The 18025-nt window shown below is 39.0% G+C and overlaps 1 protein-coding gene and 1 non-coding gene across 6 annotated transcripts in view; one reads left to right on the top strand and one right to left on the bottom strand.

Moving 5' to 3' along the window:
• The window catches only part of SIK3 (SIK family kinase 3), a 240964-nt gene that overhangs the window by 195928 nt on the left and 27011 nt on the right, over nucleotides 1–18025 (bottom strand). The window lies entirely within an intron of this gene.
• LOC121501122 lies at nucleotides 12893–12999 on the top strand. Its single transcript, XR_005990544.1, has one exon. It is a non-coding gene; the product is annotated as a U6 spliceosomal RNA (small nuclear RNA).

Raw genomic sequence — 18025 nt, 5'->3', positions numbered from 1 at the left:
ATACAGAATGGCAGGAACTTCAACCTATCAAATTTAACAGGTCAGAACCTGCTTTGTTTAAGATACTTCTTGATCCCCCTATGTGCTAACAAATTTGCATAGAACTGAAAAGACGTTAATTCCAACCTTATCTGACTGATCTGCTTCTACCTCTACTCTGCCCACTAGGGTGGGTCACAGGGCAATGAGCAGTTATCAGGCTTACATCTGGCAAAATTACTCCCTTTTCCCAAAAATCTCTTGCCTCACTTGAGCTCAAAATGTAGGAAACCTCATATACATGTACTGACACACCAAGCAAACAAGTATTGCTCCAAACTACAACAAAATCGGATACTGGCAAATGGAGAATAATTTTTTTTAATATAATTCATATACTATAAAATTCACCCTTTTAAAATATACAATTCAATGGTTTTTAGTATATTCAGAAGACTGTGCGCAATCATCACCACTGTCTAATCCCAGAATATTTTCATCACCCCAAAAGGAAATTCTATATCCATTAGCAGTCACTCTCCTCCTTTCTCTGTCAATCCTCCTCCTGTAGCTCCTAGCAACCACTCATCTACTTTCTATCTCTATGGAGTTGCCTATTGTAGACATTGGAATCATACACTATGTGGCCCTTTGTGCCTCGCTTCTTTCACTGAGCCCAGTGTTTTCAGGTTCATTCACATTGCTGTATCATCAGCGCCTCACTCCTTTTTATGGCTGATATATATTCCACTGGAAAGATCACATTTTGTTTATCCATTCATCAGTTGATAAGTATTCAGGTTGTTTCCACTTTTTGGTTACTGTGAATAATGTTGCTATGAACATTTGTGTACATGTTTTTGTGTTAACATATGCTTTTAATTTCTTGGGTATATACCTAGCAGTAGAAGAGCTGGGTCATATGGTCTATGTTTAACTTTTTGAGGAACTGCCAACCTGTTTTTCCAAAGTGGCTATACCATTTTATATTCCCACTAGCAACGTATGAGGGTTCCAATTTGGAAAATAAGCTTTATTTCCTGAAATCTTTTCCTTTACAAATCTTTTTTGCCTTCCTTTAAAAAAATGAGCATAAGGAAAATAAACTTTTTTATTTCACGATCCAATATGTTTCAACAACTAGTTTATTTTACAAATACGTAATCTCTAGGAAGAACAGAAGTATTAAAAGAGAATAAAAATGGTATGGCTATCAAATATTGAAACTAGCTTAACCAACAGACTAGAATATTTGCATCTCATAAATGAGTACCATACCCCCCACTTAATTACGTAAGGAGGTTATATACCCATTCCACTTTTGGAAATTTCTGTTTTGGGATTATCTTCAAGGCCAGTTCATAAAGGCAGATAAAATCAGTCTTCTGATACCACATGGCCATACCCTTTTCCATTCAAGGACCAGACACCGTACTACTCAGCTTGATCACCCACCTAACTTGTTTTACAGACATGAGTGCAAATGATTCCTGACCACTTCCACAAATCTAATCCAGCCTCAAAAAAAAAAAAAAAAAAAAAAAAAAGAACAACAACAACAAAAAGAAGAATGAAGGAACAGGTTTTGTTTTTTTTTTTCCTAGATTATTTTTCAAAATGGAGGTTTTCTTTTTTTTTTTCCCTAGATTATTATTCAAAATGGAGTTTTAAAGTGGATCTTATACTACAATTATACAAGATATCATCATTGGGGCAAGCTGGGGGAAAGAACACAGGACACTATGTACTATTCTGCAATTTCCTGTGAGTCTATCTATAATTATTTAAAAATAAAAAGGTTTTCAAATACAGATCTTAAAAGAGAGGCAGAATTTCAAAAGGAAAATGGAAACTACTCTGAGTAGGTCAAAAAATAAAAATGCAATTCACATCACAGGAATCACTACTGGCCCAGAGAAGTCACAAAGTTCATTCCAGGGTACAGTGGAAAAGAAGGTAGAACACGAGTCAGACTGTAGAGCATCCTGAATGTCAAGCTATGGTTTTGAACTCACCTTGTCTGCAATGAGAGACCCTTGGAAGATTTTTTTTTATAATACATGAGAAAAATAAAGCAAGGCTTTTGAGAGATTAATATGGCAGCAGCAGAGAGGACAGACTGGAGGGAAGAGCCTAAAGGCAGAAAGATCAGTTACCATTACAATAGCCCAGGCCTGGGGAGGTGTTGGGGTTGGCAGTGTAACCAGACTATATGGAGCTTAATGACTTAATGCTCTGGACTTGTCTATAAAGATCTCATATCTGGCTTCATTCTGAGCTCTAGATCATGTTTACAATAAAGAAATCTCTTCTCTGAATCACTAAAAGGGCGAAGTTTTAACATTTTGATCTTCAACAGGCTTATAAGAATAAAGTTGGGGATGCCTGGGTGGTTCAGCGGTATAGCGCCTGCCTTCAGCCCAGGGCATGATCCTGGAGTCCCGGGATCGAGTCCCAGGATCGAGTCCCGGGATCGAGTCCCGCATAGGGCTCCCTCCATGGAGCCTGCTTCTCTCTCTGCCTGTGTCTCTGCCTCTCTCTGTGTGTGTCTCCCAGGAATAAATAAGTAAAATCTTTAAAAAAATAAAGTTAAAAAGGCAGAAACAATTCTACTTATATCAAAAAAAAAAAAAAAAGATCTGATAGCAAGTAGACTTTCTAGCTTTGGACTGTGTCCCTTTAACAAACAACATTAGAAGCTCTCTTCCGCTTTGGGAGAAACTTCTACCCAAAGACTGCAACACTATCAGCTGCACTCTGTCCACTTCAAATAGGAAGCTTCATTTGTTATAGTAAATTTCTGGTTGAAGAGCCTATTGAGGTCCTAAAACAGTTTTGTGTCTCTAATGCCATACTTTCAGAAAGTAATCATTTCCAGAAGATGTGAGATACTGACTGTTGAAATGCAGGAGGATCCAGGACTTTATTATAGGCTGAGCAAACAGCAAAACTGATTGAATGTTTACTCAGGGTCCACTGTGTACTGGATACTGATGACACAGATGGTTGCAACAGTCCCACCCTCAAAGAAGCCATAGTCTACTGGGAAACATACACAAAAAAGTGAATGTAATACAAAGCAGTTAATGTCATTACAGAGGTATGTAAGAGATGCTTATTAAGAGATCAAAAAGCATCATGATCATGATGACAATGACGACGGCAATGGTGATAATAATGATAACAACAGCCAATACTGATGAAGTACTTAGTCTGCACAGGCCCTATTCAGAGCATTTTCCCTATATTAATTCACTATTCTCACAACAAGACTAATATCCACTTTTTATAGATTGGAAAACTGAAGCACAGATAGGTTGAACACTTTTACCCCAGTTCTACAGGCACATGATTAACCAAGCCAGTCTGGCTCCTAACTCAGGTGGGACTGAACGGCCCACCATATTGACCATTAATGAAGAACCAATTAATATTGGGCATTATTGAATTATTAATGAAGGACAGTCCAGACCAAAGAGAGCATGGCATCTTTTGAGGCCCATCACTGAAGGGCCACCAAGCATTCCCAAGACAGATTAAGGTATCTGGATTGGAGGGTTGCTTATTTGCTGGGAGTGGGTGGGGGGACTGCACTCTAAGCAATAAGAATGTAGGAGGAGCAATCCCTCCTGGTACAAGATAAGATTTTAGAGTGCCTGGTGCAGTCAAGGAATAGTCAGAAGCATCATCTTCTCATGGAGGACTCCTAGGTTCCAGGGACAAGAGAGGGGGCCATAAAAGACTGAGGTGTTATGGGCCTTACAGGCTTTATATTTCAGGTAAGAGGGGCTCATCTGAAGCCTTTACTCCTGAGTGATGTGAGATCTGTCTTCAATAAAGATAAATCTGGATGAAAGGTGGAAGGTGGCCCAGAGGCCAGGAGACCAATTAGAAGGTTACACAATAACTCTGTCAAGAAATGATAAGGAGTGGATGAATGTGAGCAAATGCTTCTGAGGTAGAATCAACAGTACCTGATGACTAATTGCTGTAAAGGATCATGAAGAGAAGACAGATGGAAAAAGCTGAGGCTCCTGTTCTGAGCAGAACAGGGCAAAAGGAAGATCAAATTTTAAGAGGAGTAATAATGGGATACCTGGGTGGCTCAGCAGTTGAGCATCTGCCTTTGGCTCAGGGCATGATCCTGCACACAGTCCAGGGATCAAGTTCCACATCAGGCTCCCTGCATGGAGCCTTGCTTCTCTCTCTGCCTCTGTCTCTCTCTGTGTTTCTCAGGAATTATAAATGAATGAATGAATGAATGAATGATAATAACACTGATACTAATAGTCATGATGGTTCTAATATTTCTTTTTTCTTTTTTTTTTTTTTTTAATTTATGATAGTCACACACAGAGAGAGAGAGAGAGGCAGAGACACAGGCAGAGGGATAAACAGGCTCCATGCACCGGGAGCCCGACGTGGGATTCGATCCCAGGTCTCCAGGATCGCGCCCTGGGCCAAAGGCAGGCGCCAAACCGCTGCGCCACCCAGGGATCTCCTCTTTTTTTTTTTTTAAGGTAAACTCTACCCCATGATGTGGGGCTTGCACTCATGACTCCGAGATCAAGAGTTGCATGTGCTACCAACTGAGCCAGCCAGGCACCCCTCTAATATTTCTGAAGCTGTTAGTTAGAGCACGCCAGTGCTATGCTCAATACTTTTAAAGAACGATCTCATTCAATATTAATAAGGTGAGTTCCTATTATCATTGCCATTTCAAAAATGGAGAAACTAGGACTGGCAGAAAATAAGTGATTTAATTAAGGCCATGGCCACTCAACACTGAAGCCAGAGAAAGACTTAGAGTTGAGAGCATCTAGGGAAGTGTCTCAGTGTGGGTCTCTAGCAGGTGACTAAGTATCTCTGTGGACATGAGGAACGGTGGAAGTGCTAGAGGTACTGAGTTAGAACAGCAACACAGCTATACAATTATTACTATTCCTATTGCTATTATTTATTAAGCACTTGCTGCCAATGAGACACAGTTTGAAGGTTTTACATTCATGGTTTCATTTAATCAACACAATCCTGAGGTGGGCGCTACTATTCTCGATTCTTAAAGAGAAAGAAACCAAGAGAGAGGTAAACCATTCAGGCTGCTCAGACAGAGAAGGATGGAATCACATCCAAATGTAGGGCTCCATGATTCAGAGGAGGGAAGGCAAGAGGAAGTGGGGCAGAAGGCAGGGAGGGGGCGCCAAGGACTGAATCCAGAATACCATCCCTTATAAAGCTGGTAGAGAAAGAGTACCAAAGGACCTTATGAAGTAGTAGTGTACTGGTGGAGAAAAAGCAAACACAGAAGGCACTCCGGTTTTAAACGCTAAAGTAAAAACAATTTGCAAAAGAAAAGGGTAGTTAGCATCAAATGATACAAGAACTCAGAACCAAAGTTTCAACTGGATAAGAGTATTGGCTACAAGGCACTAAAAACCCCTCCCAGAGCAGTTCAGTGAAGGCACCCAGACCGTCCTAAGCTTACAGGAGCAGAAAGAGGTAGCACAGAAACCGGGTGATGATAATGCCAATAATGCCCCTACTAGGGATCCCTGGGTGGCACAGCGGTTTGGTGCCTGCCTTTGGCCCAGGGCGCAATCCTGGAGACCCGGGATCGAATCCCACGTCGGGCTCCCGGTGCATGGAGCCTGCTTCTCTCTCTGCCTGTGTCTCTGCCTCTCTCTCTCTGTGTGTGACTATCATAAATAAATAAAAATTAAAAAAAAAAAATGCCCCTACTATTTCCAAAGCTATTATTAAGACCCCCCTCCCGTGCTCTGCTAAATAATTTCACAAAAACAATCTCATTTAATAAGTAAATTTTTCTCTAGGTTTTGTGGGTCACAGACTGTCCCTTTAAAAAAAAAAAAACAACCCTTTAAAAATGTAAAAAGCATATTGGCTGGGTTATATGAAAAACAGGCCGCAGGATAGATTTGAGCAGCTGGCAATAAAGTTTCTCAACCCCTTCTTAGAGTGTGGTGGTTAGGGCACAGGCTCTGCTGTCAGACCAACTATATCATTTTCCAGCTCCTCACTATCTGGGTGACCTTGGGCAAGTCACTTAACTTCTCTATCTCTCAGCTTCCTTACCTGTAAAATGGGAATAACAACAGGAACTACCTCTTAGGGTTGTCATATAAGAAATAAATACAAGTCAAGCACTTAGGTATTAAAGGAAAGTCTTATCAATGAAGAGGATTTGACAGAGGATGAGCAGACAGGAAAGAGCCAACAGAGAAGGAGAAATATTCAATGGAAGAGGACTAATTAATTTTTTTTCAAGTCCCAAAGAAAAGGTAGAGGAACAGGATCAGGATAGTGCAGGTAAATGCAGGAGAACAGGCTCTATCCTAACTGCTGATGAAAGTATAAACTGGTTTGGAGAGCAGCCTGTCAGCTTTCATCAAAATTCCAAATGCATCTATCTTTTGATCCCCTCTCCTTTTCTAAAATTTGTCCGTGCGTATATCCCCAAGCAAGGAAAAAGCTATGAACGCAAGGCTGTTCCCCCTGTAGCAGTTGGTAAAAATGAAGAAAAAAAAAAAAAATAGCTTACCAGTCCATCAGTAGGGGAAAGGTAAAATAAAGAAATGCTTATCTAGGGATTCCTGGGTGGTGCAGCGGTTTGGCGCCTGCCTTTGGCCCAGGGTGCGATCCTGGAGACCCAGGATCGAATCCCACATCAGGCTCCCGGTGCATGGAGCCTGCTTCTCCCTCTGCCTGTGTCTCTGCCTCTCTCTCTCTCTCTCTGTGACTATCATAATTAAATTAAAAAAAAAAATTTAAAAAAAAAAAAAAAGAAATGCTCATCTATACAATGGAGTCTTGTGTAGTTAGTTAGAAGTCAGCACGTTATATGCTGATGTGGAGAGGTCTCCATAATTTAATATCTTATTTAAACTTTTTATTTTGAAATACTTGGAGTCACATGGAACTTTAAAAAGTAATACAGAGAGATCCCATGTACCCTTTACCTAGCTGCCCTCAATGCTGACAGCTTGCAAAACTATTAATTCAATACTGGAAGTTAATTTTTAATATAAAAGCAAACTTAAACTACTGTGCATATTACATACACTCCCTTTTGTGTATTTAAGCGACCACACAGTCTGTGCATGCTCAGAAGATACACACTTTGCTGGCTCGTAGCCAACACCTCTGGAAGGTGAGAAACGTTAAGGGACAGAGAAGATGAAGGACACTCAGTTTATGGACATTGACACTAGTTCTCCTTAGCCACAAAGTGCAGATATTACCCCGAGGATAGAGAAAGTCAACAGATAGAGGGATTAACTTTTGTTGTTGTTTTTTTTAAGATTTGTATTTATTTATTCATGAGAGAGAGAGAGAGAGGCAGAGACACAGGCAGAGGGAGAAGCAGGCTCCCCACAGGGAGCCCGATGTGGGATTCGATCCCAGGACTCCAGGATTCACACCAAGGCCGAAGGCAGCGCTAAACCGCTAAGCCACTGGGGCTGCCCAGGGATTACTTTTGAAATAAATGTGAGCACCTTGGGATCCCTGGGTGGCTCAGCGGTTTGGCGCCTGCCTTCGGCCCAGGGCCGGATCCTGGAGACCAGGGATCGAGTCCCACATCGGGCTTCCTGCATGAAGCCTGCTTCTCCCTCTGCCTGTCTCTCTGCCTCTCTCTCTGTGTGTCTCTCATGAATAAATAAAATCTTTAATTAATAAATAAATAAATAAATAAATAAATAAATAAGAGCACCTATTTTTTCGATCCAGGGTACTGAGTATGTGGAAGCAGAAGGTACAGAATCTGAAGATGCTCACACCAAAAGCTTCTTTTTACTCACTTAAGCAGAATGGCTAGCTGATTGGATCTGTCACAGCCTACTCGCTGCTGGGTTCTGTTCAAGGCACTGGACAATCAAAAATTAACCACATAGGTGCAATCTCTGAACTCCAGGAACTAACAGCCTACCAAGAAAGGTGGACATTAACCAAAATTACACCATCATAATTAGCATTATATTACAGCACAGCGGTTTAGAACACAGGCTCTGAGGCCTGATGGCTGCGTGAAAATCCCAGCTCTGCTGCCAAATGGTTGTGTGACTTGGGTCAAGTGACAACACTCTGTACTTTGGTTTCCTCCTCTATAAAATGGGGATAATTTTAGGTCCTATTTATTTACCCATCTATCTAACTCATAGGGTTGATGTGAAGATTTTTTAAAAAATTTAAAAGCCCATATATATAAAGTGCTTAGAACAGTACCAGCATACAATAAATACCATGTTTGCTGCTATTATTGTTGTTGGTCTCATTACTATTATTTCAGGGGGGAGTCTAACCTGTCTTCAGGCAAATGGAAGGTCAGGAAAAGCCTCTCTGAGGAAGTGACATATAAATTAAGTGCCAAAGATGAATGTGAATTAAACAGTGAAAGAGAAAATCTGTCTGGCAGAGGGAAGGATGGACAGAAAGACTCAATGCTAAGAAAGAGTATGGCATGTGAAGAATTTGACAAAAGGCCAATGGAGATGGGGCTCAGAGAGGAGAGAGGAGACTGGACAACTAGAAAGGGCATGTGAAACTAGGAATGTTCTCTTTATCTGAGTAACAGAAGGTATGATATAAGAAATAACAGATTTCTTTGGTTTTCTTTTTTTCTTTTTTTTTTTAGGCTTGTTTCAGTATGGAATCTTGTGATAGAGGAAGGTGAACGTGAGCTCACCAAAAAGGGGTAAAGATTTGGAAAGGACAGTCATTCTGGCGAAGGAAGGAGAAAAGAAATCAGCTCCACAAGGGTACGAGGGCTACTAATAATAAGAGGCACAGATGAGGGCAGAACTCACGCGCTGGCAACTGGACAAATAAACATGATTCCATAATTTCTTCAGGCCCTAAAGCAGGAACACGGAAAATGGGCAGTATTGTTAATCCTCAGCTGGAGATGTGCACGGCATGTGGGACAGGAGAACAAAGCTGCAGGAGAACTGAGGATATTTCTGACTCATTGAAAGTGACCAACTATGTCCACGTGGACGAAAGTGATGCCAGGGTGAGTGTCACACATTTGGAGACAGGCAAGATTTCAGGGGCTGGAGGCCTCAGTGAAATCAGACACTTAAGTTCAGCAAATGGCACAACTAAAAAGACAGGAAATTGTGTTCAGAGAGCAAAATTTCCACATTTATGACTCCAGAGGTGGCGGTCTGTACAGCCCCAAGAATAGACTGCTACAGACAAGTGGAGAGACAGTCACTAAAGTAAAGATCAAGCCAGAATGAGATTAGGATGCTGGACAAGCAATCAACATAAACATTAAAGAGACAAGAGATCATGAAAGGAGGAAGAGTAAACTATTCACAAGGATTGGGAATTAAATTTCCAATTACATTCTTAAATACAGCACCGTAAGGAATGTGTTCTTAAGTATCCAGAACAAAACAGACATGCCTTGCTTATAACAAAGCTTAGTCTATTTATTTAGCCAAATAATTTTCAAAGATTCCCTGAATACCATGCCTGAAAAACACTCTGAGAAGGAAACTTTCTTAATCATTATTTGTCACAATTCAAGGGCAAGCATCATCATAATGGTAAAAACTAAAGGCACAGACAAGCCGAAACCTGGGAGAAAATCTTTGCAAAACATATATTTGATAAAACAAACAAAACACCCATATATCTGATTTAAGAACAGGTATCCAAAATACACCAAGAACTTGTAAAATGCAACAATAAAAAAAAAAAAAAAAACAGAAAAAATTTTAAAATGGGCGAAAGAATCTGAACCTCCCAATGAAGATATTGACAGAGAGCAAATAAGCATATGAAAAGATGCTCAACGTCCTATGTCACTGGGGAATTGCAAATTGAAACAACAATGAGATACCACTATACCCCTATTAGAATGGCAAAAATCCAAAGCACCAACACCACTCAATGCTAGTAAGGATGTGGAGCAACAGGAGCTCTCAGTCATTGCTGGTAAGAATGCAGAACCAAACAGCCACTTAGGAAGACAGTTTGGCAGTTTCTTGCAAAACTAAACATACGCATCATATGATCCAACAATCATGCTCCTTTGTATTTACCCAAAGAGTTCAAAACTTATGCTACTTGGGTATCCCTGGGTGGCTCAGCGGTTTAACGCCTGCCTTTGGCCCAGGGCGTGATCCTAGAGTCCCAGGATTGAGTCCCGCATCCGGCTCCCTGCATGAAGCCTGCTTCTTCCTCTGCCTGTGTGTCTCTGCCTCTCTCTGTATCTCTCATGAATGAATAAACAAAATGAATGAATGAAAGAAAGAAAGAAAGAAAGAAAGAAAGAAAGAAAGAAAGAAAGAAGAGAAGAAAAAAGAAAAGAAAAGAAAAGAAAAGAAAAGAAAAGAAAAGAAAAGAAAAGAAAGAAAGAAAAGAAAACTTAGGTTATAGGAAAACCCACAGGTGGATTTTACAGCAGCTTTATTCATAACTGCCAAAACTTGGAAGCAACCCAGATGTTCTTCCGCAGGTAAATGGATAAACTAAGGTACATCCAAACAGAATTTACCTAGTGATAAAAAGAACAGACCTACCAAGCTACAGAAAGACAGGAAGGAACCTTTACACGGCCATTGTTAAGTGAAGGAAGCCAATCTGAAGAGATGCCTAATGTCCAATTCCAACCGTACCACATTCTGGAAAAGGCAAAATTATGGAGCTGGTGAAAAGATAAGTGCTTGCAGGAGCTGGAGGTGAGGGAGGAAAGGAAATGAATAGGTGGAGCGAGCAAAATCCTTAAGGCAGTGAAACTATTCTGTGTGATATTATAATGGTAGGTACATGACATTATGCATTTGTCCAAACCCACAGAACTATACAAAATAAATGTGGGCCCTAATGCAAACTACAGACTTTAATCAATAACATGTCAATATTGGCTCATCAACTATAATAAATATACCCCACTAACACAAGCCATTAATATTAGGGAAAATGGGGGGCGTGGGAAATGGGGAAGGTAAGGGGATATCTGGAATTCTCTGTACTTTCTGCTCAATTTTTGTAAATATAAAACTGCTCAAAAAATAAAGTCTATTAATTTAAAACAAAAACTAAAGGTATTACCATTTGAGTCATGTAGGAGAAAATAATATCCAGTATTGGTGAGGAAATCTATTTGAGAGATTGAAGGTGCCAACGCTGCCTGGGCTGGGTCTAGCTCTTCCACTTACTGGTAGTGTCGCTGTGCACAAGTTACAAATTTCTCCAAGTCTCCGTTTCTCTGTTGGTAAAGTAGTGGATAATAATCCTCGTGGAGTTAAGATGATTAACTGAGTTCATACACAGAAAGCACTAAGAACAGGGACTAGAATGAAATGTTTAACAAACATTAGCCCCCTCTTACTCAAAGTAAGGTCTATGAACCTATAAATCAACATTACATGGGGGCTTGTCAGAAACGCAGGCCTACCCCAGACCTACTGAGTCTGCATTTTTTTATATGCCATCCTTTTTGTTTGTTTGTTTTATTTAAATTCCAGTTAGTTAACATAACTACATAATATTGGTTTCAGGCGTACAACATAGTGATCCGACAATTACACACAAGAGCCAGCGTTCATCACAAGTGCACTCCTTAATCCCCTTCACCTATTTCATCCATCCCCTGCCTCAGGCAATGAGCAATTTGTTTACTACAGTTAAAGAGTCTGTTTCTTTATTTCCTTCTCTCTTTTTTCCCCTTTGCTCGTTTATTTTGTTTCTTAAATTCCACATGAGTGAAACCGTATGGTGTTTGTCTTTCTCTGATTTATTTCACTTAGCATTATACTCATGAGAGACACAGAGAGAGAGGCAGAGACACAGACAGAGGGAGAAGCAGGCTTCCTGCAGGGAGCCTGATGCAGGGAGTCTGATGCGGAACTCGATCCTGGGACTCCAAGATCACACTCTGGGCCGAAGGCAGGCACCCAGGGAATCCCTTCACTTAGCATTAGCATTATACTCTCTAACTCCATCCATGTCATTGCAAATGGCAAGATTTCATTCTTTTTGATGGCTAATATTCTGTTGTATGTGTGTGTGTGTGTGTGTGTATACAATATCATCTTTATTCATCAGTCAATGGATACTTGGGCTGTTTGCAAAATTTAGCTATCGTAGATAATGCTGCTATAAACATCAGGGTGCATTATCCCTTTGAATTAGTATTTTTACATTCTTTGGGTAAATACCTACTACTGCAATTACTTGAATCTGCATTTTAATAAGATCCTTCAGGTAATTTCTGTGCACATAAAGTTGAGAACCACTATATTAGGTGGTACTATTATCACTGTAACTATTCTTCCACATTGTCACTAAAAAAGGAGCATAAACATTGGGAGAGTCCAAATTATTATTTGCTCATGATTATGATTAGTCTACTTTAAAAAGAGAGGGAAAATCAACTGCAATAGTTAAATAAATTTCGAAACATTCTCTAAAGTGACTGTAATTAAAACATGTAGTACAGGTACACAAACAAGCACCCTTTGTCAAGAGTGTATGTTAAGGGTCACCTGGCTGGCTTAGCAAGTAGGGCTTGCAACTCTTGATCTCGAGGGTTGCAAGTTCAAGCCCCACAGGTGCAGAGATTACTTAAAAATAAAATCTTAAATAAGTAAATAAGACTATATTAACAAAACCATTTCAAATAAGTATGTAAATTATAAACTATTAGGACAACTGGCTATCAGTATTTTTTTGGGGGGGAGGGATACAGATCCTTATCTCACATTATTCTGAAACTATATTCTAAGTAGATTTAAAACCTAAACATTAAAAATAAATTTACAAAGCACTAGAAGAAAGCATAGAATACTTTTAATGCTCAGATGGGTACCTACACTCCTAAGGATACCATAAAACCCAGAAGTCATAGTGAAACTATACTTAAAAAAAAAAAAAAAACTTTTTAGTGCTCACTTTGGAAGCACACATACTAAAACTAGAACGATACAGAGAGAATTAGCATGGCCTCTGCACAAGGATGAGAAGAAAATTCGTGAAATGTTCCATATTTTTTATAAAGACATGTAAAAAAAATAAGCAAAATAAAACCTTTTAAATAACAAAAGACACCACAAAAGTTAAGAAAATTAATAGCAACCTTCCAAAAAGCTAACAGAAAAATGGGGCGTGGGGGAAATAAAGTAGATTTTATATATGTAAAGAGACTGGATTACAAAAGCTGCAATAGCACAAAATAAACCCTCCAAATCTACCTACAAATATTCGCATGTGCCTGGAAAAGCTACGGAAGGACACACACCAAAATGTTAATAGTAGTTACCTCTTGAGAGTAAAATCAGGAATGGAGGAAGGAGGCACTTTGCTTTTTTCTTTATAAACTTCTATAAACTGAACTCTGTATTTACAATGAACATGGTTTTTTAAAACTTACCTTTGTTTAATTATAAAAGAAAAAAGGACTGAGTGATAGCTTTAGCTTAAAAGACTAATATTTTCAGTAGGAATCAGAAGCTTCCTAGTTTTCTCAACAAATACTTAACCTCCAAAGCTTGTAACATCTGGAAAATATATTTTTGTTATCAAAATTTTCCTAAGAATCTTTTAAGTAAAAATATGCCAAGTTCTCCTCCCAAATGGACCACAGTGTTCAATTTCTAGTGGTCCTGTTCAAAGCCAGTTTCAACCTAATTTCCAAAGGCAAAGTGTCTAAACCAGACAAGAAATTTAGCAACGTAACACAGAATATCGAAATGGAAACCACATGTCCGAAATGTGCCTAATAGTAGCAGACAGTAACGGTTGAAGAGTAACTGCAAGTAACTCCATACTCACTTTAGTTTCAATTCTGAATCATTTCTCAGTCACTAAACTGAAAAAAAAAAAAATTTTGAACCATTTGTCATCTCTGACTAAACACAGGCTTCAGCCCCCAAATCACTAAGTGCAGAGAAGTACATGCCCTCAAGAAGACTGCCAATGGAAGGGTTTTTCCAGAAAGAGTAGTTCATATTCACAGCAGGAAAATCTTGTACTACAGGGAACTCACTTACCACCTTAATTCCCTCAACTAATTTGGAAACTACTGGAAGCAAATGACTAAGAAGTAAAACATATGAGGAAAGATGAACAAAATATTCCTACATATTGAAAGCCACATAAAGTGGTTCATGTTTGCTTTTTAGTTGCCTTTTGCTGAAGTTAGAATATTAAATTCCTTTGCTCTGGGTGAATCAGGAATTAGCTTCACTGGTTTCTTACATCACAAAATTTTCAGCTGCTATAACGAATTATATGACTACTTGGACTTTTTTTTTTTTTTTTTTTTTACTACTGACGCTTAACAAAATACGTTACATATGGATCTGCCCAATACTAACTATTCTTCACGTCATTAGACTTGAATTGATGAAAGTGATAAAAACTGCCAGTTCTTGGAACTAGATTCCCTCCCCCTTTGTCCTAAAACTATCACTCAAACCCGCTAAAGCTAAAACAATTAGGAGCCATATCTCAAAAGATACGAACATAACTACAATGAAGTCATAAATTGATGAGGGTGGCATTCTTTCTCCTCACAAAGGAAAGAAGAGATTTGTTAGATTCATTACCTTTCACCATGTAAGTAACAGGCATTGTCTCTTGGTTTCTAGAACATCCACTAAAGCAGGGCAGCATCTTCTGCTCCATCTAAATTCAGCTGCCTGGATATTTGCAACCAAAACAAACTGCTGGATCTACTTGCTTTTTATTCAAAAGGTAAACAATCCCTCTGGCCTGATTTACCAAAAAAGATGTGAGCAGAAAGAAATATCAGGAGGGCAGCACACTCAGGTTTTAAATTTTTAGCTAAGACTCCTAAGATTCCTCATCTTTTAAGAGAAAGACAGACCTTGTCAGTGATGTTAGAAATTGCACACTCCGGGATCCCTGGGTGGCGCAGCGGTTTGGCGCCTGCCTTTGGCCCAGGGCGCGATCCTGGAGACCCGGGATCGAATCCCACGTCGGGCTCCCGGTGCATGGAGCCTGCTTCTCCCTCCGCCTGTGTCTCTGCCTCTCTCTCTTTCTCTCTCTGTGACTATCATAACTAAATAAAAAATTTAAAAAAAAAAAAAAATTAAAAAAAAAATAAATAAAAAAAAAAAAAAAAGAAATTGCACACTCCATGTCCTGTATTGAGTCAAAAAAAACCTCTTCAGGTACACAGATAACTTATCACATGTCAACGAGCATGGCATCAAGAAGGTCTAGGAAAAGTGTGCAAAGAGTGCAGCGTTAAGAATGCATAGACCAGTTAAAAGAAAGCAGGCTCAAAACTAAGGTCAAAGTCCTTCAGTATTCCTAATACTGAAATCACCTCTGTATAATCTATCCATAACCATCATGAAATTTTTTTAAACTGAGAGTGCTCGCTTTATCCAATTTGTAACATACTTCATTATCATTTCAGAGACACCAAAAATTATATAACCCTATCTCTTAAAGTATTTTAAATAGAAACAGCATACTAATTACTGCCTCCCAATCTTAACTCCTTTTTCTTCATTCTTGGAAATTACTGACACTCAAAACTGAGTAAAAGACTGGTTCAAAACTCCTCCAATTCAGCTACAAGGCATTTTACCCGGTAGTAGGTTAATACCTAACAACAGCTTACATTTCTTTTCAACTGAAAAGCACTGCCACAAATTAGGATTAATGATATGATTGAGCACGTTCTCTTATCAAACTTAATACTTTTTGACTATTAACTACTACCCAGATCTTGATTTGTGGACTCTTATACCTATAACAGCCTCCTTAAAAAAAGGCGCCTTAAAATGGTTAAGTTTTTTCTATAGAAAAGGACAGGTAATTAGTAACTAAACAGCTTACAAATTAAGTTCTCTAGAAACACTCAAAATATTCCGCACTGCATTTGACTTCTAATTGCTAGAAACATTGTGCAAGAGAAAATTCAAGAATTGATCCCATAGAAAATATTTTGTCTGTAGTGATTCTTACCCAACATAAAAATGAAATACTGTTTGACTTCTAGCCATGCTCTGATAAATCCCAAACGACTTTATTACTTTAAAAAATGAAAAGACAGGATGAAGAGTAAATGCCAACAGGACAATTTGTAAAAGAGCAAATGAATAAACTGGAATTCAAAATAAAAATTCTTGCTCCTAAAAGACACTACCAAGGGGATGAAATATAAGCCACAGAATGGAAGAAAAATCTCTGCAAAGCATTTATCTGATAAATGACTTGTGTCCAGAATATGCAAAGAATTCTCAAAACTCAACATTAAAAAAATAACCCAATTTTTAAAAACAGGCAAAAGATCTGAACAAGTATTTCACCAAAGAATACAGTTGGCAAGTATGTACATGAAAAGATGTCAATATCATTAGTCATGAGGAAAATGTAAAGTTTAAGCAAAAGATAGTGTATACAACTATCAGAATGGCTAAAATTTTCTCATCCTAGCGTTGGTGAGGATATGGAGCAACTAGAACCCTCACACTGCTAGACAGAATGTAAAATTATAAAGCCACTTTGGAAGACAATTTGGCAGTTTCTTAAAAAGCTAAACACACACCTACCAGCCATATGACCCAGTCCTCCCACTCCAAGGTGTTTATCCAAGAGAAATGAAAACATAAGTCCACCCAAAGTTCCACATCAAGTTCCTAGCAGCTTTATTCACAATAGTCAAAAACTAGAAACAATTCACATGTTCATCAATAGAAAAATGGATAAACAAATCCTGTTATAGCCATACAATGTAACACTACTCAGATTTACCACTCAGCAATAAAAAGTAACAAACTACTGATACAGACCATAACAAAGATTGAATTTTTTTTAAGACTTTATTTGCTTGAGAAAGAGAGCCTGCATGTGCATGAGCACAAGGAGAGGCAGAGGAAGAGGGAGAAGCAGACTCCCTGCTGAGCTCGGAGCCCAACACTGGGCATAATCCCAGGACCCTGAGATCATGACCTGAACTGAAGGCAGAAGCTTAACTGAGTGAGCCACCCAGGCGCTCCAGTGAATGAATCTTTTTTTTTTTAAGATTTTATTTATTTATTCATGTGAAACACAGAGAGGGGGAGAGAGAGAGGCAGAGACACAGGCAGAGGGAGAAACAAGCTCTGTGCAGGGAGTCTGACGTGGGGACTCGATCCCAGGTCTCCAGGATCACGCCCTGGGCTGAAGGTGGCGCTAAACCGCTGAGCCACCAGGGCTGCCCCCAGTGAATGAATCTTAAACATGGGATGCTGATACCACCTGGTTAAGGTCATTTACATGAAATTCCAGAATAGGCAAAGATAACCTACAGTGACAGCAAACTAGGGGTTTTCTGGGGCTAGAGGGGTGGGAAGGAATACAAAGGGCACTAAAGGAATTTTCTGGGATAATAGCAAAGTTCTACATGTTGATGGTGCAGTCATTACATGGCTGTATATATCTGTCAAAATGCAAATTGTATACTTAAAATGGTTCCATTTTACTGAATACAAATAAGGTCTTAACAAAGTAGACTAAAATGTTATTTTGGGGGGAAATCTATGAAATTATAGTATTTCTTAAGATGTTTATAGTACCTTCCATTAGATTACTTTCAAATCTTTGACACAAAGAATCTCAGAAAAAGCGGTATTATCTCATTTTATAAATTTCAGGGGTGGCAGGAAAGTAGGATACATAGCGTAGAATTAAAAGCATGGGTTCGCGGCGTTACATTACACTGGGCAGATGTGTCATGGCAACCAAACTGGCAGGACGGGATAAATGAAGTGCTGGGTCTTGAATTGCTGGGGGAAAACTGGCTAGGGCAACACAACAAAATAAAGAACCAAAAAGTATGTATCTTCCGAGGAAGCAGGCAGGTGAGAAAAGGCAGTAAATGTCTAAAGTCAACATCACCTATACATACCACACACCTCAAATAAAAAAGAAAATCAGTCATACAGAAAACAATTACTTTTAATATAAGTAAAATGTGTAGGAGGAGCTCAGAACTCAGTATGTCAGATCTGAATCCAGTGTTTCCCTTTTTTTAAAAAAAGATTTTATTTATTTATTCATG

Source organism: Vulpes lagopus, chromosome 10, assembly GCF_018345385.1.
Source record: "Vulpes lagopus strain Blue_001 chromosome 10, ASM1834538v1, whole genome shotgun sequence".
Lineage (NCBI taxonomy): Eukaryota > Metazoa > Chordata > Mammalia > Carnivora > Canidae > Vulpes > Vulpes lagopus.
This window is presented reverse-complemented; position numbering and strand designations above follow the sequence as displayed.